At 37.0% G+C, this 25,824-nt stretch overlaps 1 protein-coding gene across 19 annotated transcripts in view; it reads right to left on the reverse strand.

Moving 5' to 3' along the window:
- Nucleotides 1–25,824, reverse strand: part of CYRIB (CYFIP related Rac1 interactor B) — a 147,879-nt gene that overhangs the window by 33,422 nt on the left and 88,633 nt on the right. For 12 of the 19 annotated variants that reach the window (XM_073230138.1, XM_073230132.1, XM_037020677.2 and 9 more), the window contains one exon: nt 17,662–17,700. The exons of 2 other annotated variants lie outside the window; for them this stretch is intronic. The gene's annotated coding sequence lies outside the window, so the exon portion shown is untranslated. Of the gene's footprint in view, nt 1–17,423; nt 17,443–17,661; nt 17,701–25,824 lie in introns of all 19 variants that reach the window. 5 more of the 19 variants (XM_073230136.1, XM_037020678.2, XM_037020674.2 and 2 more) reach the window with 1 other exon arrangement.

Below are 25,824 nucleotides of genomic sequence, written 5' to 3' on the forward strand. Positions count from 1 at the left end.
AGGTGCACAGTCAGTCCTCAGGGAAATTACTGAAACTAGTGAAGTTTCTCTGCTCTGTTTTCCTACATCCCCTTTTGCAAACCTCTCCCACTAGTCAGTCCTTTTGAGGCAGCACAGTCTATACCCTCACCCTGTATCACACTTGGTCCTGACCTATTCACTCTCCACACATACTCAGACTTAGAGGCTCTTACCTCTTCACCCCAAACACAGACACAGTTTGAAATGGCAGGTTTCTCAACCTCAACACTGTTAACATTCAGGACTGGATGATTCTTTTGTTGAAGAAGACTGTCTCATATTATAGGATCTTTAGCAACGCCCTGGGCCTGCACACACTAGATAACCTAGTAGTGACCCACCACACAAGTGGTGACAACCAAAATTGATTCTTGATAATGTCCCCTCGGGGGTCAAAATGACCCCTGGTTAGGAACCACTAATGTGGTACAACTGCTGTCCAGTGCAGAAAGACCCCGTGGCATGCAGCACGATGCTGTTACAGGCAACTCATATCATGTATTCCTCTCTGAACAAAAGCTCATGGAATTTTTCAAAGATCTGAAAACAGTTTATTGTAATATTATCAGTTGTCCTTTTTTATTAGGATAAATGAAAAAATTAAAACCATATCCCTGTCTTGCATGATTTAACTCTTCAGCCAAATACAAAACAAACCAAAAAACCTCCCATCTCCTCATTGTGATTTATTTCAACAAATATGATACAGTGGCCAACTGTCAGCTCTGATAGGTGCCAGACTGCCTGGGTTCAAACCTCAGCTCTACCACTTCAAGCGCCATGACTTTCACCAAGTTTCTTCACTTCTCCATGCCTCAGTTTGTCACCATAAAATGCACATGACAATAATATCCACTGCAGAGGGTCCATAAAATCACTAAACAGGTGAATACAAGCAAAGCATTCAGTGCCATGCCTGGCAATCTGTTTGCTGCTATGGCTACGGCTGTCATTAGAGGAGCCTGACCGATGGAGAGGACCTGCCCCCTCCCTGTCGCAGAGCCAGTAGGACGTGAGGCTTCAGTGCGTGGCAGCCACGTTTCTTGCCAGAGAGAAAGTCAATCTGTCACAAAAGAACGAAGCTGACATGCAGTGGAGGGTCAGAGAAAATGCCCTCATGTCATTAATGTTTGATTCCATTTGTTCCCAAGTTCCAGATTCTGTTTCCCTGCTAGCCTTTCCTCTGGTTTTCTTTCCCCTAGTTTCTTTCAACCAATTTCCTTTTTGCCTGTTTAGCTGAGCTGGGTTTTTGTCATTGCATCTCAAAGACTTCTGACTAATAAGATTTCTAAGTTTCAGATGAACAGATAAATCTGATATGAAAGATACCAAAAGATATGAAGGATTTTTCAGATTATTATAAAATTTGGTCCAAAACATTACTGTTATATTTTAAAGGCACTATTTCAAAGTAAATAAGTATTATACTTTAGAATAATAAACTGTATTACATACAATCTGAATGAATGTAGGAAGAAAAGGCTAAACAATTCTATTTCAAGTTACTTTTTATTTTAATTCTTGGATATAAACATTATAATTACTAAATAAGCTAGAAAGAAATTTAATACATATTTAATGTAGAAACCAGATATAGTTTACTTCAAGTATCTGTAGTATTTCTGGTGAAATTTTGTGACTATGAGCTCTTATGTTACAATGTTACATGTTTGTTCCAAAGTCGGTGACTTGCCTGGAAAGGAGCACACTCTTCCTGGCTGGCAGTCTGTGGAACGTATTTTTGAGCTCACAAAGGGCACTGGATACATTAGACCACTTTCCCATTAAACATCTGAAAAGATGTTACTTTATTAGAATAATAGAAGCCAACAGAAACACAACTATACTCCATCGTTAATATACTATTTTCTCTCTCTTTCTAGAAAGTTCCTAAGAGATGCTGTTACTTCATTTACTCTTTTGAGTTCAGGGGTTTAATACTGTCTCATCTGCCCAGAATGCTAACCCCAAGAATTTCCACGTGACTGGCTTCTTTTCACTCTTCAGGCCTCATTGCACATTCCTTTTTTCAGAGGCTGTTGTCTGCCAACCTTATCCCTAGCAGCTGTACCCGTACCCCTTTACCTTCTATCACATCACTCAACTCCTTTCTTTACTGTACTTAACACAATCTGAATTACCCTATTTATTTAGTATCAGTTTTCTTCATGTACAGTTTAAAAACCTAGTAAATATTTCCGGGTAGCTGGCAAGAAAAAAAACTCATATTGACTGGCTTCCTTACAAATCAGATGATCTTAAACTTGGCAGTATTAACGTTTGAACCCTGTGAGCCTCTATTGTGGAAGGTGTCCTGTGCACGGTAAGATGTTCCGCAGTATCCCAGGCCTCTACCCACTAGACACCTGGTATCACCGCAGCACCCACCTGTGACAACCAAAAACATCTCCAGACACTGCCAAATAGCCCCCCAAACGGCCCCCAGCTAAGAACCACTAGGTTAACCGTTATGACCACCAACATGGAACACGGCCTCAGTTTAGCTCAGCCATCCTACTGACGATCTCCAGTCATCTAGTCTCCCACTCTGCCAGGTGACCATTCCACAGGCTTTTTTTTTTTTAGTCTCCTTAAACCTCCCACAATCTATCTTCCCATGCAAGAAATGACCTCACCACATTTTTACAAATGTAAGCATCTACTATCCTTTGTCCCACCCTTCCTTCCTCAGTAACCACTTGCTCCACCCTTTCCTGGGGCACCGGTTCTCCTGCTACTCAAGGCTCCACACCGCCTCTACCACCGCTCCACCTTGTCTGCCTCTCTACCGCAAGAGCTGGCAAATGAGCTGCCTGTCATTACTTATTCCTACTTTTTCACCTCCCATTCCTTCAACTCATTCTAATCTGGCTTTTACACCCACCAGTATAATGAAGCTGGTCCTGCAAGGTCACCGAAACCTGCACCTGGCTAAAATCCAAAGGGCAATTCTCACACTACAACTCACTGGACCTCTTAATAGCCTTTGCTTCACTTCACTTCTTCCTTCCTGAAACACTTTTTTCTTTTGACATTTAGGACAATACAGTCTCCTGAGTTTCCTTCCTACTTTATGGCTCTTCTTCTCCCATACCCTTCCCTTTGGAATGCATGCAATTATTTTTCCCACCTTAAAACAAAACAAAGACGTATTCTGATTATATTTCCCTCACCAGCTCACACCATATACTCTGCTTGTCTTTGCAGCAAAATCCCTTAAAAGAGTCACCTACACTCACTGTCTTTTATGCCTCTCCTTCCGTTCTGTTAACCTCACCCAAACCTGGCTTTTGCCCAACCCTACCCCCATCAAAAGTGCTCTGGAAAAGCCATCAAATAACTTTCATCATGCTGATTCCTAAGGTCAGTTCTCAAGTTCTCACCCGCCAGGAGCACCTGACATAGCGACACTCCCTCCTCCTCCTCAACACACTTTTCTCAGTAGCTTAAAGGAGACCCCATCTCACCTCCTTTACTGCTACACTGCTATCCCAGCCTTCTCCTCACCACTATTATCTCTGGCCAGGATTGCTTCAAAAGCCTAACTGGTTCTACCTGTTCCTCCTCCTACAATCTCTTCATAAGAGGTAAAGATACCTATTAAAAACATAAATCGACCACATCCTTTCTCTGCTCAAAAACATGCAACTGCTTACTGATGCACTCAGAATAAAATCCAAACTTCTTACCAGGACTACAAAACCCTACATGATGTGTCCCTAACTCACTCTGGTCTCTTTTCCCACCAGTTTCCACCAAGTCTGTTGCAGTTTCTCTAACACAGCAAGATTTCTCCCTCCTTACAGCCTTTACTTCTGCTTTTTCTTGACCTGGAATGTTCTGTCCAAAGACCTTCAAAGGACAAACTACTGCATTTCATTCAGGCCACTGCTTCAATGAGACCGCCTCAGAAAGGGTTTCCTTGACTAATCCATCTGTAGTCTCTTTCCCTCTCTACTCCGTCCCAAATTAATGGCTATCACCATCTAACATATATTCATTTCTTTTGATAATCTACTTACTCTGTCTCCCATATCAAAGTAAACTTTAAGAAGGCGGGGCTTTGTTTTGTATACTACTCTATCTCCAGCATCAAAAACAATGCCTGGAGATGTTGTAGGTAGTCATAAATATTTACTGAATGCATGATTAAAAGTATATACAGAAAACAAAAATTTGTCTGTAAAATTATAGAACTGTTCCAAGGAGGGAAAAGACAAAATAAATGTTGACAACTGACAACTCTTGAGTTGCTTAAAAAAAGGCCTGAGAGGGCCTCTTGTCTCCTCCTGGTGTGAGCCGGGAGCTCTGTGTGTCCTCTCACTGTATTTCTCAATAAAAGCCTCCCTGGCTCTCCTACTTTGAAAAAAAAAAAGGCCTGAAAATTTAGAAAGAGCTTATTGCCTTCTCACTCAAAACAACAAAGATACACTGCCTCTCAGTAAAAGCAATTAACTTTATGTACAACTACTAAGAATATTTGCAATGTTAAATCTAAGGGAAATAAAATGACAGACTATATGGATATCAAGAAAGTCTACAGTTTGCCAGGACAATTTAGGAAGAATACAGTATCCTCTACACCCATAATGATGGCTCCAAAATGCAAATAAGAATGGAGACTAGCCTATTATCATAATTCTGAGCTTGGTAAAACTGAACAGAATTCATAACATTGAGCAAAATAAGGTTTAAGATGTGGGTTTAAATTTTAATCAATTTCCTTTGGACCCTAAGTCCTCCAAAAGCCTTATTTGGGAATTATTTCCATCTTCTGAGAGAGAATTACAAGCCAAGTGTCAGTTCTGCCCCCTCAAGATTTCACAAGGGCAAACTCCAAAATTAAGCCAACATCCATTACCATTGTCAACACAGGTAACTGAATAAAAACACAAAAAAATATGAAGTGTTAGAGAAAAAGGAGATATACTCAAAACACTCTATTGTAATAAAACTCCAGAACAACAGATTTCACAAGAATGATTTACTACAATTTCATATATTCTAATTTATGGGGACTAAAAATGTGTGAATCTGAAAAAACTTGTCAAAACAATCACTAGAAACTGCCAACTATTTTGTGTTGAAGACAGAATTTCTTGCATTTAGCCAAACTCTAAATCATAGACAAAAAGGCTTCTAGAAAATATATTACTATAAAATGTTCCTGAATTGTTGTTGGACATAAATATATTACTTACTAAATATGCTATTTTTCTATCCTATCAGACATTCAGACCTGTAGCAACAACTTCAAGTCTTTAAAATGGACAAGACGGCAAATTAATGTGGAATTTAGCCTTCTTCTGCTTTACTTGTCTGCCAAGAAATCTCTGGTTCTCATACATGTACTGGGAATATGAGAAATGTTAACAGAATGGAAAATCGGTGATGAAAAGTAAGATGCAATTTTCACTGACAATGGAATACACAGGACAAAGAAAGGCCAGGAGTGACTGAGCAATCACAAATTTGTTTTATTCACACACATCCTTCACTTTTGTGTTCAGACACCATGTAATACAACAAAATATAATATTTTGCATAAGCAAAAATGTGGTGAATTACTTTCATCATTCTCCTTCCACAGACAAGCTATCAGATATACAAGAGATTCTGCAATTGCTTTGTCCTATACTCAACCAAGTAGCTATTATATGCTAAAAAGCTGCTTTAATATTTTTAAAAAGTACTAACAGTGCATTTTGAAGATAGTAACAATGCTAACAGAAGAAAAAATTTCTATTAAGCAATGGTTCTTTCAAAGAAAGTAATTCATTTGCTAGAACCTGCTGAAGAAATAACCAAATTGACAGGCTCTTAGAGGGTAATCACAGAAACAGTATAGGACACATGCTGAAAATATTCTTCTAATTAATCCATTATACAGAAAATGTTGCAATTAAGTGAATACTAGCTAGTTGAAAGGCTAGGAAAAATTCACAGTCCTAAAAACCAGTCACATAACTCCACAACTGTATTTCTAGATCTAAGGTTTAAGGAAAAACATTTCTCAAGTGATTGTATAAAGCAGCATGTACAAGTTAAAATAGTAAAAACTACAAAAATAATTCAAATGACATCAACAATCTCAGCACATCTGCTTCTGAAAATATTCAGGCACCACCTTCTTCAAACACTGCACAAAGTCTTGTTTGTAGAACTGCTTCTATGAAACTGCAGCAGCACCACTTAAAGCAAATGATGATTTAATATTGCAAACGAATAGCAGAGTGACTCCAGGAGTAATCTAGCAGCTGACAATAGTGTAAGAACAAAAAAATTTTCAACATGTCAAAACTAAAAAATCTAGTAAAACTAGTAACACTGCAGTAATTAATTTTTGATGACTTTTCATATTTATTAATGCAACCCAGAGTTTTCTTCTATGATGATTTCCAGCTTTCACCTTAGCTGAATATTGACTCTATTGGCCAAATGTGTATGTGGTGCACTCTCTGATACAAGCACACAAAGTAAATCTTCAGCACAGTGCACAGTAAATATTCAGTACATACCTGCTGAACTAACTTAATCACTGTAAATAGGTGGGATCCAGTGTCATTTCTTTTTTTTGGAGGATCAGTTAGGTACACAATAATTAAAAGAAGTATAATCACAATTCCTTCTTAGCTTTTTTCTTTTTTCTAGCATGATTTTTTAAAATTGGAATAAAGATGATGTACAATAGTATACTGGTTTCAGATGTACAACATAGTGACTTGATAATTATACAAATCACTAGATGCTTGCCACAATAAGTGTAGTTATCCCATTACCACAGCAAGATATTACAGTATTATTGGTTATAGTCTCTATGTTGACTTCCATTACTATGTCTAACTTATTTTACAATTTGAACTTTGTGCCTTTTTACCCTCTTCTATTTCACCCATTCTCCCCACCCCTTTCCCTATGGTAACCAACCTTCACAGCTCCCAATATGACTACAACTCACATTAGGAACTCAGCAGCTGATGGTACTGAACATATTAACTTTACACAAGAAGCCTGAAAAACCCCAAAAGCGGAGTACCGGTATAAGGAGAGAAATAACCAACTGAAGCCAGCCTACCAATAAAGCATCTGTAACAACTACCCTGACATTATGCTATTTGCTCTACTGAGGGCACTGCAGATGCACATCAACCACCTAACTACCTTCTCTCAGCTATGTCTCCGATTCTTTCGTTCTCTCCTTTCTCCCCAAAAGAAACTGCTAAACAGTATCTTTTGTTTTAACACAATGTCAAGTGGGCAACAAATAATCTGTTCAACTAATATTTCCCTTCTCTTGCCCTTCCTGTTTTCTGATCTTTATGTGGTAAACGTGCAAACAGAACCTGAGATAACAGGACTTCAAGTCTCTCTCCACACCTGGTTCCACTGAACTTGATAAAATAAGTAGACTTAGCATCCTCTCTGGGACTCCGTATTCATAGAGTTTTTCTCCTCCCACCTAGACTCCTAAACAATCTGAGCATGAGCTATCCAACTAGAATTCAGAGGAAGCATGCAAATGTTATTGTTGTTCTTAAATCAACATGGGTAAATTAATGCTGAATAGTAAAAGAGGGGGGCTCTCACCCCCAAGCTCATCCTTCTATTACCTGCTTTGTGATGTTGGGACTAAGAAACTGTTAAGTGTTATTTCCAAGACTACTTTGCCAGCTGACTTTTCATTAGGTTCCATCAATGGAAAGGACCAAAGGAAACTGGAAGGTGAGAAGACAAAAGGTGCCTCTTTCTGTATTTCATTTCATTTCCTCTCAGCAGAAGACAGCTAGAGCTCTAGGCCCCAGCTTACTGCGGAGCCCCTAGTGGCAGTGCAGTACCTGGCCCCCTCAGAGGTCTGAGTTCCCAGCCTTACAGGATCCCTCCGTCCAGCTCCTAAATTCTGCCTCACCTACTTGTTCACTTTTACGCCCCAGCTCTAGAAGTGACAACTGTTCCTATAGTTATCATTAATATCTAAGTTACCTCATGTGATATAGTAACATGTGTATTTGGTCTTTATCCCCAGTTCCTAGCTTAGAGCTCCTAAATCCCTTGAAACTTCCTGGGTGACAGGAGCCCTTTCTGTCTTAATGAGTTAACTCTTGGTAAGCCCTTAGATACCTTCAAGGTGAGGACTGGTTGCCAGAAAGACCAAGGCATGACTAGAAGGCTGCAACTTTTGGCCCCATGTCCTGACCCCCAGAGAGGGGAGCTGAAATGAGATTTAGGTCACCAGTGGCCAATAACTTACAATCACTCATGCCTACCTACATAATGGAACCTCCACAAAAAAACCTAAACAACAGGATCTGCAGAGCTTCTGGGTTGGTAAATACATCCAGGGACAGAAGCTCTTTTGCTCAAGACATTTCTGGACCTCACTCTATGTACTTCTTCATCTGGTGTTCATTTGTATCCTTTAAAAAATCCTTTATAATGAACTGGTACTAGTAAGTAAAGTGTTTCCTAAATTCTGAGCCATTAAAGCAGATAACTGAACTTGAGGAGAGGGTAATGGGAACCCTGATTCATAGCCTGTTGGTCAGAAGTACAGGAGGCCTGGGACTTGCAGGCGGCACCGAGAGTAGAGGGCAAGCCCTGTGGAGTCCGCACAGTTAGTGTCAGAATCAAAATGAATCATAGGACACTTAATTGGTGTCTGGAGAGTTGGAGAACTGGTTGGTGTGGGGGAAAAGAACCATACATTTGGTGTCAGAAGTGGTGTTGGGGAACAGCTGAGAACTGGTATCAGAATGTTGCGAGTGAAAACACTCAGACCTTGGCACTCTCTTTTTGCTCAGGCTTGTAACACTTGTGTAAAGAAATCCACACATGAAGTCCTGTTTAACAATACCTACCAAGGTTTCTGCTTTCCTGGTGAAATCTTATTGATATAGGGTAAGTTCTAGTGAGCAACTTAATCCTTAACTTTACCAACTCTATCTAATCCATCCTAATCAGGTACTCGTGCTGCCATTAATAAAGTGATCCTTTAATAAAGTGATCCTTCCTTTGCAAAATCTAAAGGAAGACAGGATTCAGGTATTACTGGGAGCCAGCTTCAAGGCCATCATAGCATAACTAAAATCTCACTGTGAATCTCTAGCCCAGGTCAACAACAGTATATTTTGTTAGTCCAGGAATTACATGGAGTTAAATTACTTGCTTTAAAGAAATGTGACATAAACGAATAGATTGGAAATTGGAAGACTTCGTTTCTAGTCTTGACTCTTATCACAAAGTATGTGACTTGTGTACTTCAGTTTACTTGTTAGAACGAATTTCTCACATTGCTTCTGGCTATGAGTCTACATGTTACACTGCAGCTTTCCTGATCCTGACATCTAGTGGATACACTGAGATTTAACATTTTAAAATGCAGTATCTTACTTAACCTACTGTAACTAAAAGATTAGGATGCCTAGTCGTATACAAGAAATACAATAAACCAGGAGACCAATACCACTTCTTAACTGGAAGTGAACCATAATAAAGTAGTATCACAACAGACTCTCATGGCATCTCTGAATTGGATTCAGAGATTCTAGCACTGCTACTCTTCCATGCTTCCAGCCACTAAAAATTAAACCACCAACGCAAATTACTGCCTGATTTGCAAATTTAGAACAGGAAAGCACAGAAGTGCTTCCTCCTACAACATCTTACATCAGGGAGACATATGGTATTAGAAAGGCTAGTACAAAGTTCCAACAGAGGTCATTTCAGAATGCACAGAATGGTGCATGACAGAAATATGAAAAATACACCCTCAAAATTACCTGTTTTGTAAGGATTATGAAGGTTTTTCTTGAAAAAATATAATTAGACAAAAAATAATATTCTGAATTCACTTTCTTACAAGTTGCCCCTATTCTGAAATCCATGAAAAAATTATATACACACATACATAGTAAAATATATTAAAATGCAAGGGAATGATAAAACTAAAATTTAAGATACTATCTCTTGGGAGAGACAGGGCCATAGGGTTGGGCAACTTCAAAGGTCTGGGTAATATTCTAGTTCCTCAGTTACTGGTGGATTCATGGGAGTTTTTTATTTTCAGGTTTTTAATTTACAAATAAAGGTATATGTTATTTCTATGTATCAATACTTAAAAATTTTTAAATGTGAATCATTGCTATTCAATGATACTTAGGGAAAACACATGCGACTCATCTGAAGATGCCCAAAACAAAACTGAATGGATTGGAATTCAGGTACCTGAACTTCTTCCAATATACACACAACAATGCATGGACAATCTAGTAAATAAAACCCTGCCACCATCATATAAAACTTTAAATACTTCTAATGTTTACAGGGCCTGGTGGTGATGGTTGCTGTTCTAAATCACACAGCCTTTCATTAGCTCCTGTCTGCCAGTCACTGTGACAAATACTAAGTATCTGGCATGAAGGAATTCAGACAAGTAGAAAAGATCACCCAAGAAAATGTGGCATGTTTTCATAACAGAAACATGCAAAGGACACTATGAACACAGAGTAAAAGAAACACCTACCCAGTGGCTTCCCAGAGGGACTGATTCTTAATTCTCTCATTTTCTATTTCTTTAAATCAGGAAATAATTCAAACATAAAAAACTCTCATATTCACCTACTCTACTGTGCAGATTTAAGCAGTAACATTTTGCCGCTAATTTGCTTCAGATGCCTCCCTACTTTGTTAACCTCCTGACCTCCTCCAACCAGTTTTCCTTTCCTTCCCTCCCCGATCTCCTAAGGCAATCAGTATCTTCAAAGTATGCTTCCCTTCTTCCAAACCTATTTTAAGATTTTTACTATGATGGTATGTATTCATAAACAACAGTACTGTTTTGCTTTTCAATTTTCATAAACAATATACTGTCCATATTCCTTTAACACTCACTTTTCTTACTCTATGGTGTTTTGGGAATCATCCATGTTCACTCATTTGAGATGTTACATCCTATTCCACTGTTCAGAGACTGGTTTATTTATTCATTCATTCCCCTGCTGAGGGACACTGGGTTTTCAGTTTTTCTCTATTAACAAATTATGCTTTATACTTTTTCACACACTATATACAAGAGTTTCCACAGAAAAGCTATCTAGAAATTAGAAGGCAGGTGTAACTTGACCAGATTGCGCCAAATGCTCTCCAAAGGACTCCTCTCAATTCACTGTTCTACTAGTTAAAGATTTTTCTCCCACCCTCCAAACCTGAAACTTTAATTTTTAGATTGTGATATAGCTCACTGATGTTTTATTTTGTGTTTTCTTGATCACCAGTAAAAATGTGCACACCTTTGCATGTTAATAGCTACCTGTAAGATGTGTATTCATATCCTTTGTTACCTGTGCTGTTTATTTTTCCACTGTCAGCCCCACACCTACCTTTCTGTTCAATACCCCATACTGGTGGGGCTTAGAATCCGTACCAACATTCCCCACACTCTCGCCAGCTGAGTTCCTGTCAGGTTATGTCAATAAGAGGCACTGGAGAGTGGAGAAGGCAAGAGAGAGAGAAGGTTCCTGCTTGTGGCTAGGACGGACAAGAAGTCACTCCAGAAGCAGTTCCGATGCGTGACCGTGGTCTCCACGGCCCCAGTGAGGGGCAGGAGCAGCTGCAGTCTGTGGGCTCCAGTTCAGTGGGGGTAGCAGGCAGCATCACCCCATTCTTTTGTTTTTGCCACTCTATCCCTCCCTTTCTCCCTTTTGCTCTCCCAGTCTTTCTAATGCCTTTGTAACCAATCTCTATATTCAGTTCTGTTTGAAATGCCCAGAAGCATATGTTTTCCTAACTCAACTCCTACCACCCCTTTTTTTCCAAATGGCATTAGGAATTCTAAATATGAATTCTGAATACCAGTCTTTTGATGCTAATATATCTTAACTCTGTTTAAAGAGCCACTTGTCACATGTAGCCCAATTTTTTTATCTTTTCTTTGTAGTGTTTATTAAGTAAAATTGCCTTAGCCACTCATGGCCTTTTATTCACCAATGTGATCTGATTTGCATTTCAAATCACATTTGATGGATTTTGATTTGCATTAAATATATGTATCATTCTGAGGCAGAACTGCCATCTCTATAAAAAACATTTTTTCATTTAATCTAAAAATATGGTAGATTACCTGAATACATTTTTCTACTGCTAAACCATCCTTGCATTCCTGGGATAGACTCCATTTGGTCATTAAAAAAAATACATATTCCTAAATTTGATTTGTTAATATTTCACTTAGGGTTATTTCATAAGTGAAACTGATTTATAACTTTTTTTCTGTTCCCCCCATCTGTTTTGCTTTCAAGTCTATTTTATATATCAACTCTTTCAATCTATAGAACAATTTATAAAAGAGAATAATCAGTTCCTTGATGAGTTTTACAGTAAAATTCTTCCAAACATCTAGATCTACATCTTTTTCATCTCTGAAACTCTAGCCTGTCGCAGGCATTCTGTCACACAGCCAGCACTCGATAAACATCTGTTGAGTGATAAATCAAGTAAAAAAGCTTATTCATCAAAGAACAGCATACCTAAGTTAAGGGCATCCTGTAAAAGGTGTAGCTTTAGGTCAAATGAAGCACAGAGCAAATTTACAAAGTAGGGAATAAGCTTATGGACCTGCCAAGGAATAAGTCAAATATAACTTCCACAAAAGTTAAGAAACTCAATCAAAGGCAAGGTTTACTGCTATCATCCTATTAAAACTGGTCTAGACAGCAACATTTTATCAACACCAAACAAATCTTCGTGGGTCATTTTTATGCACTCTATCAATGAGCCAAAAATTCTTACAATGTTTATTTATCCCAAGACCAACAGTCATCCTCAGAAACTGCACTTTTATATACATATATGTATATACACACATACAATTTTTTCTTTTGGCACAGAGATTAAGGGCTATAGAAATGTCCTTGTCCACTATATATAAACATTTCATCCCACCCTCCAAGAATGAGAGTCCCTGACTCCTCTTCCAGTAACCAAACTACAGCAAAAATGGGAAGGAACACAGACCTCACTCCCCGGTAAGGAGGCCTCATGGAAGTGAAAGGATGAAATATGTACCACCTGCTCTCATTCTCTCTTCCCTGCAGACATTATCAGAGGAAGAGGGAGAGGGAAAAGCAGAATCCAATCTCAGAAATATGCCAGGCTTTGGCATACAGAAATAAGCACCATTCCTAGAGTTTATTCTACTATGTTATGCTAGGTTAACTAGTTATCCTGCTATGACTGAAATGGTTAAGAGGTTCTTAAAATTCATCTGTCTTTCTCTCATAAAGTTGAGTTAAAAGATAACACTGTTATCTGAATAATGTAATATTTTGAAGTGAGGCTTCACTTTTTTTCTTAAAATGGACTGGGGTTTCTTCTTAACATTAACAGTCATTATGAGGAGAGGAAGACATCAGGTAGAATGGCTTTATATCCAATCATCAATGAATAAGAGAATCTTAGATCAGGAAGGAACCATCTATGCTGCCATGCATGTGTCCCCTTCAAAATTCAAATGATGAAATACTGACACCCAATGTGATTAGGGTCTCTGGGAGGTGATCAGGTGATCAGAGTGGAGACCTCATGAATGGAATCAGTGCCCTTATCAAAGAGACCTCAGAGAGCTCCTTTGGCCCTTCTACCATGTGAGGACATAGCAAAACAGCCATGTCTGAACTAGAAGAGGGCCCTCACCAGAACTCAATTTATGGTTAGCACCCTGATTAGGACTTCCAGCTTGTACAAACGGGAATAAATAAATTTCTGTTGTTTATAAGCCATCTAGTTTATGGTACTTTGTTATAGCAGCCAAGCTAAGATAGATGCTAAAACGTTAGACTCAAGTACCATCTAACCTTGGGTTAATACTACAACATTCATGTCAAGCAGCCATCTATCCTCTGCTTAAAGACTTTACATGCCTGCACCCAAGGAGTAAGTCACTGTATTTTCAAATGACTTATGTTTTAGACTTCAGTCAATTTTTAGAAACTTTTGTAGCAACTTCAATAATCAAATGATGCACAATTAATTCAACATGAATCCTGCCCTCAAGAATCACACAAAACTTGTATTAAACTGAAATTCATCCACTTGTTAATTTCTCCTCAATGGTTCCAGTTCTTACTGGCCTTCTAAAATCAAACTAAACAAACTCCTGTGCCACTTGACAATAAAGTTTAGAAGGGATTATTTAGGCAATACTTTCCATAAGGGCCTTCTTAAATGTTATAGACTGAAGGAACTAAGGAAAACAGAACCATCTTTCCCTTAGTATAGTATCAACTTAACTTTTGTATCCAAAGCACCTTGCAGAGGGCCTTGGATGCTGTATGTAATACTTACTGAATTAAAGTAAAAGTCATTGAATGAGATCTCATCATGTGCCACACACTGTGCTAAGTACTATATAAACAGTACTATTTTAGAAAATCCTCTATTTTATGAGGTTGGTTAACACTATAATCATTTTACTTCCTAGCAACCAGAAGGTCAGAAGGATTAAGTAACTTTCTCAAGGTCAACAGTCAACAGTAAAGCTGGAATTCACTGGCTCCCAACAGTTCTCAACCATTTAGCCACATTGCTTGTTAGTTATAAATGAAAGTACACACAATTCATCCAAAAAGATTAAAGAAAAATTTCAAGTGTTCCTTGAAAGAAATTAATTCAATGCTAGGATCAAATCTCTCAGAGAAAAAAAATTTTAAGAAAAAAAATGTGACTAGAAAAAGATGACAGATGTTAATTAAGAAATGTCCTTAAATATTTCTCTACCATTTGTCAGATGTTTCTGTTTGAGCCCAGCATGCTAAAAGAATTTAATACCCTCTGAAATTACCAGAGGGCATAGTCAAATGTTTCCCTTGTTCTTGAACTTCAATTAACATTCTCTTAAATGTAACTCCTCTGAGCTCATCATAATCAAACAGAATACAAAACCAAAATAATTTCCTCTTCTTGGTAATCATACAATTGTTAAGATCTATACTTGAATAATTTTTCTACATTTATAAATCAGCATCTCTTATAATGCTAAAAAAAGAGATTCCAGCAAAGTTCACTACACTGTGATCTTATAGTGGAGGTGGTAATTACAACCCAATAAATGTTTTCACTGTGTAATTTTTTTAAATACTATTTTATTTCAGTTGGAGAGTACAGATTCACTGAGTAAATTTAAAAAGCATACTCTATGATTATTTTCAAATGACATGGCCTGAATAAAATAACACTGCAAAAGCTAATTTACCCAAAAATTAAAAAACTGATATATAAAATATAGGAAGCAATAATTTATTGCTTTCTTAATACAGCAGAACATATTAGTTTTAAATAGATTTTTGAAACCATTAAGACCAAAATGCAGAATGTATATATCATTTAAATTTTTTTGAATTAAATATGCTATCTAATAATTATAGATTTTAAGGTTTTACATAGTGTATACAAGGGCAGTATTTAAGCCAAAGTTCAAATCACTAAATAACTTTGAATGTTGTTACCCCTTGTCTAAAATTTCTGGTAGGGAGAAAGGAGAATAGGAAGGAAGAAGTGAAGGAAATGAGCAAGGATAATAGAGTTCACGAAATGACCTGAAATTATGTACCTCAATTCTCTAATTTTATAAAAGGAGGAAACTGAGGACTACAGAAATTTGGTGATTTAGGCAAAAAAAAATAGTTTTTAGAAGGCGTGATTTAATCAATGACCCTGGCAATGGAGCTTTTGAGAACATCTTTAAAATAAGGCATCAGGGCCAGATCACACTGATAGAACCAATCAAGTACCCCACCGAAAGAAAACAGAAGTCAGACACCCCACCACATCATCTTCAAAACAAGGATTAGCTCTGTTTTCGCTATCAACCAAACTTCAATAGCTCTGCCATCCCTTTATTTGTAGTCAGCTCCAAGGTGTTGGACAAATAGTCAAATTTAGTTACAGGCTCTTCTTAGCTTAGGCTGGCACACTGTCATTGTACAGTTTATACCACTTTAGTAACTGCAGAACACCTGGAGACCTTTTACAAGTGTTGACCTTTTCTGGTGTTTCCGTAACACAAGCATCAGAGCACTTATTACCTGCATCCTTCCTATAGCAATTAATCATGACAGTTCTCTGGTTAAACTCAGCATCTCAAGCTGGTATTTTATTTTGTACATGTTTATTTCATGTTCGTTGAACTGGAATGTGAGTTCTTTGAAGGCAGACACTCTCCAAGGCTTAACATTTATCTTCTCCTTCCTTTTCCACAGAATGTATTGTTGCTGTGATTATGGACCAGTACAAAGAAATTTCTTCCAAGCTATTTCAAGAACTTCCAGCGGATGTATCAGGATATTTCTGAAGGGATGGGTGTCTAACTCTACTTAAGAGTAATCATACAGAACATAAAAAACTAACTTACTCAAATATGATGGATAAAGAAAGGTCTACCTGACTTTTCACCAACAAAAATTCTTAATGAGTTCCACAAAGACAATTCAGTGATGTGAACCTGGATGGGAATCTCTCATTAACATCTACATGAAACTTAGCAATTCCTTCTCAAGATCACAGGCAACAAACCACAATAATATTAGAAATACCTATGAACTTGTTATCAATAGAAATCACAGGTATTTTTATATAATATTACAATTATTGCTAACTCATCACTATTTAAAATTATAATTATTTAGAACTGTTGCTAACACTTATTCTCTAAGGTGAGCAGCATATACATTACTATCCAAATTTGTATTTTTTAATATTTGTTAACTATATTTCAATATAACCAGTTTCCTCTTTAATTCTGTGTGTTTTACTTCATAAAATCACAAATCATTATTGGAATCACTATTCTGAGAAGGGATCAATAGGCCTCACCCAATTACCAAAGCAGTCCATGGCACAAAAAATGGCTGAAAACTCCAGCACTGTAACACATAGAGTGAGTGAGGTTAGGACAGTTCCAAAGGGCCAGCATAGGAACTGTGATGTCAGTTATAGTAAGTGACAGCCAAGTTGTTACATGTAATTGTCTCTGCTTATGACTAGGAAGAGCAAATAACAAGATTTTAAACTGATCAGTTTTCACTTGAAAGAACACAAAATATGTCTATAGAAAAATGACATTTTCAAATACTTATTAACTTGCTATAATTAAAACAATTACAGGATTATAAATGTTTAAATACTCAGGACCCTTTAACAGTAATTATTTTTGTTGTTGTTGTGTTTGTTACTTTTAAGATTTCTTTAGAAAGACCAAAACACCAGTAACAGGTAGAATTCTTGTTTAAAAAAGTATTTAAAAGTGCCTTCCATTTATTTTTTTTTAATTAGTAGAATTATGGGTTAGACCTTTTCTGATTAACTATACCAGTTAAAATTACTTTAAAAGGAATTCAAAGAAAAACACATACCTCTCCTATTAAAAGAAAGCTGTAAAAAAAAAGTTCTAGTTAATTAACATTTCCCCACTACTTCTTATTCTAAGCCAGAAACTAAACAATATAGGGTATTTCCTAAAGACATTTTTAGCAGTTCAACAGTATGTACAGAACATTTTCCTTAAAGCATGTTTAGCCAATGTAGTTTTTTTTTTAAATCATAATTTTTCATTTGTATTTGAATAATCATTTCCCCCAAAGACATATTTACCTTCAGCCAGTGCTGGTGATTCTGTTCTTGTCCTGCTATCTGTTTAAAGAAAAAAGAAAGGAAGAAAGTCTAACACATTATTGTACTTTAAAACAAGTTTAATTTTATTAAAACTAACTTTAACAAAGTTTATGAATGCTATGACATATCACATGTGTATGTTATATATGTCTATGTGTGTATCTCCTTGGATTAACTCAACAACTATTTACAGAGGACCTACTGAAGTAAGGCATTATGTTAACCCTTGGGAAATACCAATAGGTGATAAAACACCCCAGTGGTCATTCACACCTCAAGACATCCAAAGACTAGTAAGTGTACCAAGAAAGTACAGTTCTCATCATAGCTTATGAAGCAAGAGATAAGGGGAGAAAACTAGTAATTCCTCTTTATTCTTGTAACAGGGGCCTAAAATTGTCAAAAGAGGCACATTTCTATATTCTTCACAGTTTAATTTCATTCAGCGTCAACATATTAAAAAAATCAGTTTAACTGCAGTTACTAAGATCCTTATATTCCATGACAATAACCTATTACTTGCCAGAGGCACATCTGGCAGAACTCAAGTGAACTACAGTCCTCTCTAGAACTGGTTTTACTATTTCAAAGCCTAAAACAATTTTATGTAAAATTAAATCTTCAAAATGAGTTTATTCTAACTTTGCAACCAAGAACAACTATAGTCACAAGGACAAACTTGCTTGGTTCACAATAGGAGAAATACTTGACTAATATAACTAATCACTTTAAGGTGAAATTTCTTTCCCTAATTGTTTCTTCTATAACTTGAGTTCTGTATTTAACAGGCATGTAAGTTCTATGCATTAAAGGGCTTTGTAACATTTTCAGGGGCAGGGGCAATGCCTTCCAAGATGGTAGTGGTCTGAGACAAAGGTTTAAATGTGGTGCCAAGTCTCCAGCAGATTAGAAAAAAGGGGTGCGGTGGAGTCCAGAAACAAACCTATGGAAGTTGGATTGGCAATCTCAGGCTCCACTGATTTAGAAATTCCGACTCTAGGGGAGGAGAGAAGGGGCTTCTGCAGGAGGCACTGGAAGAATCCTGAAGCAACAACTACCACCTGGTCAGTCTGGACTCCTTACTTAGGACCACACATGGTAAGGAAGGGGTTTCCACATGGTGGGGGGGCATCCTGTAAACTGACCCTCACAACCATGACGATTATGGCAGCTGCTGCTAAACAAAGGGGACAGGAGGAAGTAGAATGAGAACCCAGGGGATTCGACTGGAGCTGCCATGCCTGGTGGGAACTGTAAGTGGGCAGCTGTAGCAACCAAGGCCTGGCAAGGATAAAGCAACTATGGGCCCTGATCCCTTGGGGGAAGAAGGTATGGGTCCCTCTACCAGGATAACACCTCAACCTGCTGAAGAGCTGGCTCCAAGTGGGAAAATCTAGAATGAGTAGTGGAAGCCTGAAATAATGAACATTATTCCACTAACCCTCCTGTTAGTGTAACGTGCAGACTGTGGCCAGACACCACCTTGAAAGCTTTGTAGTAGACTGGATTAAATGGCAAGTGCTTAATGGAGGATACAAGGGGACAGGCTACATAGGACACCTAATGTGCACTACCCCACACTGTCACTCCAGATGCGGCACCTCCCCTTAGCAACACCACGAGGCTCACTTTCTGCTCACAGGCTTTGCTGTATGTGACGCCTACAGGAACGTTTCAGCCATGCTGCGACATACGTGAACCTGAAAGTATGACGGTGTTAACACCAATACTCAGCGGGCAACCCCTGAGCAATGGGGGGTGGGGCCTGGTAAACAACCACCTACGTCTTCCCTCCTAGAGGCGCAGTCCTCACATCTTCTCAGAGGGATTCCTAACAGTCGAGCCCCAGCAGCTCACAGACACGACTAGTCAACACTCTTGGGTTGACTTTTCTTCCTCCCTGTTTCACTTGCCCCAGCTTTCCCACTTCTGTTCCTTGTTAACAGGTTTCCAAACAAATCACCTGTCTCAGAAGTCCCTGTCTCAGGCTCTGCTTCTGGGATGAAACCAGGTCAACACCCCTGTCCTTCAGGACGTGATCCTCCTTTACTCTTCATCCTACGTCACTGCACGCTCCTTCTCAGCCTCCTTTGCTGAACTTCTCTCAAACCCTTGAATGCAGGCTCAGCCCTGGGTCCTCCACTCCCTTTGGGATCTCATTCCATCCCATGGCTTTATGCATTATCTATATATCCCAAATGTATTTATCCAGGGACATTTCTCTCCAAATCCACACTCACAGCCACTGCCTAGTCAGTATCTCCAGAAGGATGTTTTAATACCTCAAACGTCATGTGAGAAAAATTGATCTCATTTTCCCTCTCCAGAGACTGGTCGACTTAGTCTCCTGCCTCTCAGCCGACGGCACCTCTATCTTTCCACTGCTCAGTTAAAAACTGTGGATTCCTTTGCAACTGTTTTCTCACACATCCCATATTCCACCCAAACCCTCACTTCCTAAAAGCTTCATACCTACTATTCTATCTCCTATAACAAGGACAAACATGTAATCTTAATCTAAAGGGTGCCATGGCTATTAACATGTCATGCTAAAAATGGAGGTGATTCAGTGCTAAATAGTCATGTTTTTAAATATCCAGTTTTTAAATGTTATCAACTAATTCAGTATGTTTAGAAATGCTCAGTAGGCCAAAACAGTCTGAAGGCTATATTTATATTTGGTGATAAGACATCAGTTTGCAACTTCTGCTCCAGAACTTTGTATTGTCTACAATTTATATATTATTAATCTTTATCTTTCAGTTTCCTCTATCAGGAGATGAATGGAAGCTATTTATGTTCAAAGCCTAACCACTCCGTTTTTCCTCAAAAGCTCCTCTTGGATCAATGTTACTACAAATGGAATGAATAAACTTTTACTTTTTCTGCCACAGAGGAACTTCCTTCCCTAAGGCACACTACAGTTACCCAGAAATACACAAAACAAGTGGCGTGGCTGGCCACTTCCATAAACACAGGAGAAAAACCGGCAACACCTGCATAAAATCATGGTGAAAAATTCCATTGATCTTAATTCCTAATAAATCAAGAAATAATAAAATATTCAACCTCAGAAATAAAATGTTAGGTCATAAGTAGTGAATAATTAGGTAATATGTGAATTAGAAAATCCAGGCATCTAAAATCCACAAACCTAGAGGTTCTTCAAGTGTTAAAATGTCTTTGCCTCCAGTAAAACATAAACCGTGAGTTACGACTTCAGAGCATTCTATCAACCATATTAACAGCTTTGCAGTATTTCAAATGATGGTACACAAACTAACTGGTTATGCAACCTAGACTGCATTCCTCTTCATTTGGGTATATGATAAAATCTAACTCAGTTCAATCTGTTTAAGCTCCCCTTGAGATAAACAAAGCACTTTTTGCAGCCATTTTATAAACAGAAAAGAGCACTTGAATTAAAGGGTATATTGACTATGTTTCAAGACTGGACAATACTATAAAAGTGCATTAGAAAATTTCAACATATATCTAAGTTTTAATTTAGTAACTTGAAAAAGTTATTGTATATCCATTTGAGGAAAAAAAATTCAAGTCTATAAATTTTTTTTAAAAACAGAAGAACCAATGAGATTGGCCAGTCATACTCATTAATTAAAATTTTGTGTAACTGCTATAGTCAGGGAAAGAACACAGAAATCAGGATAGGTCCAACTGTATATTAACGTAAAAAAAAACACACCAAATAGTCATCAGAAATTCTATTATGTATACAGGTCCAAAATAGATACCCTAGAAGATGCTATAATGAAAAAGACTGCACTTTCAAGATGCACCTAGTCTTATTTGTTTAAGGTAAAGTGCAATTAAAATGCTCAAGGTAAAAATGAAGTATTATGAGAAATATCTATCTGCAGTGATGTGGCAATTAAAAGAAGAGATTTTTGGTGGAGTAGAACATGGAAATCAGGTATTAGGAAAGACTTTGTGAAGCCCTGATAGATGAGATAGATTTTGATGAATGACCAGGATTTGGGCACGCAGAAAAAGGAAGTAAAAGGTTTAAGGAGAATATGCCACATGATGAATGTATAAAGTAATCATCATAGGGCAATGAAGAAAGAAAACTTTATTTTATAAATAATCCTTATTTTTTAAATAATCTCATGGAAAATTGAGATACAATCTTCTCAGTCTACACATTCTAGATGGGTTAGCTTTCATTTCTCAAAACTAAATCTCAAAAAATAGAAAACAATACCTCATCTTTAGAGGAGTAATGTGAAGCACTATTAGAAATTTAAAATGGAAAGATAGAATCAATCATACAAAAATTAAAAATAAAGGAAAACCAAAATGTTTTAATAGTTCATATAAATGTATATAAAATTCAGAGAGGGAAAGATTAACATGATAATATATGAGAGCGCAAATTAGTAAATATATATATGCATTTTATATTATGTAATAAAAAGGAATTTAAAATAAGCAAAGTGATTTAGCACAGTGGTTCTGGAATGAGATAGACCTGGGCTGAGTTTCCACTTATTTAAACTATTAGGTTCTTTGAGCAACAGTTAAGTTGTAAATGGAGACTTTCATTTATTTAAATTAAGTTACCTGAGCATCAGTTTCCTTTATTTGTAAAATAGCAAATCAAATCTCAATAAGTATATGAAGATTAACAGAAATGCCAGTTTTATTGAACACTGTCATTACTGTTCTAATTCATTATTAAAATTATAATATGTACGTATCTGTTTTGACATTCTAATTCAAGTGCAGTACACGTAAGATTACCCATGTCTAAGACACATCAGAGCTCAAATACCTGAATACAAATCTTAGGCGTCTATGTCATCTTACACCATGATTACTACCACAAAATGGTTTCATCAGAAGAAAATGAAAAGGTTACATTAAGAGTCCCCCTCCTTGTTATACTCAGAACTACACTTTCTATACAGATAAACTATTAAGGTACATATAATACATACATCAATTTTGGTATTATGCAATAATTAATGTTATATAATTATATAATGTTTTGATATTATGTACCTTAAACATCAACTATATTTGTACATTTTGAAATTAGCACTATCAGGAAATTCTTAGTCTTTATTGTAAACTCAAGCTGCAGAAGATCTGAATCATCAACATTTCTCATTAATCTAAAAAAGTTGCATTATGCCAGGGAGAAATAAATTTACAATAGTTGAAGAGATAACTCCAGGCTTTCAGAACATGACTATTTCTATAGGTTTTTAAATTTTCTTATCATTTTAATTCTCCCTTTTATTATAAGATCAATACATGCTCACTATATATACTACATAGAGAAAGTAGAAAGGAAAAAACATCACTACCTGCAGACTCACAACCAAACCTAACTACCTGTAACAATTTATTCCCTTGTAAGTCTTTTCTATGCACATTTTTAAACAATTGAACACCATTTTCTTTACATGGGTCTTTTTTTTTTTATCATTTATGTTGTGAGCAATATTTTCATATCATTAGAAAGCCTTCCAAAATTGTCATATGCCATCCTATCATATAGGTATATCCCATTCTTTTCAAATACTTTCCTTCTGTTGGACATGCTATATCCAGGGCCTTCAGAAACACATGAAGACTTTGTGTAGATATTATGAACTGGTACTTTATTATATGACCTGAACTACACCTGGGTTGGGGTTCCAGGACTCCAGCAAGCAACAGCCCTTAGTGTGTATACGTGTGTCCAGGCACACAGGGGTCACACTCTTGCCTACTCACAAACATAATCCCTGGACATCAAGGCACAAGTATACCTAATCCAGTGCCAGGCACACTTGTCCCACCCCAGTTTTCTCAGATGAGACTACCACATCAGGTCCTGTTAAAGGAGGTAGGGTGCAGGATGGCAGAGTTTGAGAGCGTCAGGTGGGGAGTTTGAGGGGATGTCAGAACAAGACACTGTTGTACACATTAGTGAGTCCAGAAGTGTAGTCACATGAGCTCTCCTGAGTCCGGACACATCAAAGGTGCTAGTGTGGGTTTTATACAGGCAACAAAGATGTGGCTAGAAGGCCCGGATCCCTAAGCCCACGCATGGTTCCAGAAATGACATGTCTATATTGTGACTGACATAAAAGAAGACACAAGTAGAGTTTTTAATGTCCTTGGTTTAATCTACTCAATATGTTCAAAATGCCTTATACAATTTACACATGATTTAATTTTAAAGGAATGATAAATTAAGAGAAGTAATAACATAGGAAAAATAAAGCTTTACATAATTCTACATGTAAGGAAAGTATTATTTTCCAATAGGTCAATATTAGAAAAGACCAAATAAATATATACTTGAATTTATACATCCTGCTAAAAATGTATAGCTCCAAGATTATCTTAAATCATTATACTAGCACTGCAATAACTATTCGTTTCTGCTTCTTGACCTGCTTCATTACCCCCACCTGATCTACTCCCACCATCCTCTCCACTCTTAGTCCTCTTCTCAAAATAAAAAGATTCTTAAAAAATGACCAAATGCGGCTCATCTCAGAAATGCAAAGTTGGCTTAAAAAACCTACAGGCTGTTTTTCACTGCATTAACAGATTAAGGGGAAAAAACCCTCATGAAGAGCTCAAAAGACGCAGAAGAACTTTTCATGAAAGCTACGCTCACAAGTGATTTAAAAAAACTTAGCAAAGTAAGACTAGAAAGGATAATAGGCATCTTCTTCTACAAAAGCCTATAATAAACATAATTCTTAATGAAGAACTACTAAAAACTTTCCCCTTGAAATCTAAGAGACACAAGTATTTCCACTATCACTATTTCTTTCCAACACTGTACTGCAGGTCTCAGCCAGTGTTAAAAGTCAAGAGGAAAACTTTACTGGCTGGAAAAAAATTTTTAAGGAAATCCAATTCATGAATTTTGCAACGTAAGTGAGTATTATCAATAAGAATTCTCAACTGCATCTCATTCTCGAGTGAAAAGCACAAAAGATCATTTTCCCCCCAGACAATACAGTTTATAATAGCAAAAAGAAATAGCAAACAGAAACTAGGAATAAACCTAGTAAAAGCTGTGCAATAGCTGCATGAAGAAAAATCATAAAACTTTATAAAGGCATAAATAAATGTAAAGACATCATGTTCATAAATGAAGACAATACTGTAAAGATGTCAATTCTCTCCCAAACTCATATAATTATTTAATGCATTTCCAAATGGTATCTCAAAAGGATTCTTTTGTGAAACTTAAACTAATTCTAAAATTTATCTGAAAGAGCAAAAACTCAAGAACAGTCAAAATGCTCAAGGCATCAAGTGAAATAACTTGCCTAGACATCAAGATGTAAAATAAAACTACAGAAATTAAGAGAGAATGCTATTAACATAAGGACAAACTGGCAACTGAAGAAAACACACAGTCCAAAAAGAAATCCAAACATACATCAAAGAGGAGGTATGTAAGGGATCACATTGGATGTCACTGGGGAAAGGAAGAGACTGTTGAATAAATGGAGCTGGTGTAATTGATTATTTATATAGGAAAAAATAAAATCTCTATCCTACACTATACAGATTAATCAATTCCCATGGGATTAAGGATAAATACAAAACTCACCAACAACAAATGAAAAGATCGATAAAACTGTGCATATGAACATCAAAAACTTGTTTATCAAGACACTTTAAAGAAACTAAGCATATAAACCATTAGACTATAGGAAGACACTGGCAACACATGTAACAGGAAAAATACTTGTATCTAGCATATAAAAACTGCTCAACACAGCAAGAACAAGACAAAGAAATTTAGAAAAACAGGCCACAGTCAGGGAGGCATTTAAAGAAAAAAAAAAACCACACACACACAAATCCTCAGCCTTGTAAGATAAAACCATATAAAATATCATTTTATATCCATTAGATCAGTAAAAAATAAGAAATCTATTAAGTGTTGGCAAAATCGCTTATCAATAGGTTACTCCTAGACACCCAACATGTAAAATTGTAAGTTATTATAATCACATTAGAAAACATTTGGCATTATCGTATTAAACTGAACACTGCATACCCTAGAAGCTAACAGTTCTACTCACAGGTGTACACCTAGAAAAATTCTTGTAAATGAATGCCAAGAAAAATGTACAAATGTGTTCCAAGCAGCAGTAT

This window comes from Manis javanica, chromosome 2 (genome assembly GCF_040802235.1).
Source record: "Manis javanica isolate MJ-LG chromosome 2, MJ_LKY, whole genome shotgun sequence".
In the NCBI taxonomy this organism is placed as follows: domain Eukaryota; kingdom Metazoa; phylum Chordata; class Mammalia; order Pholidota; family Manidae; genus Manis; species Manis javanica.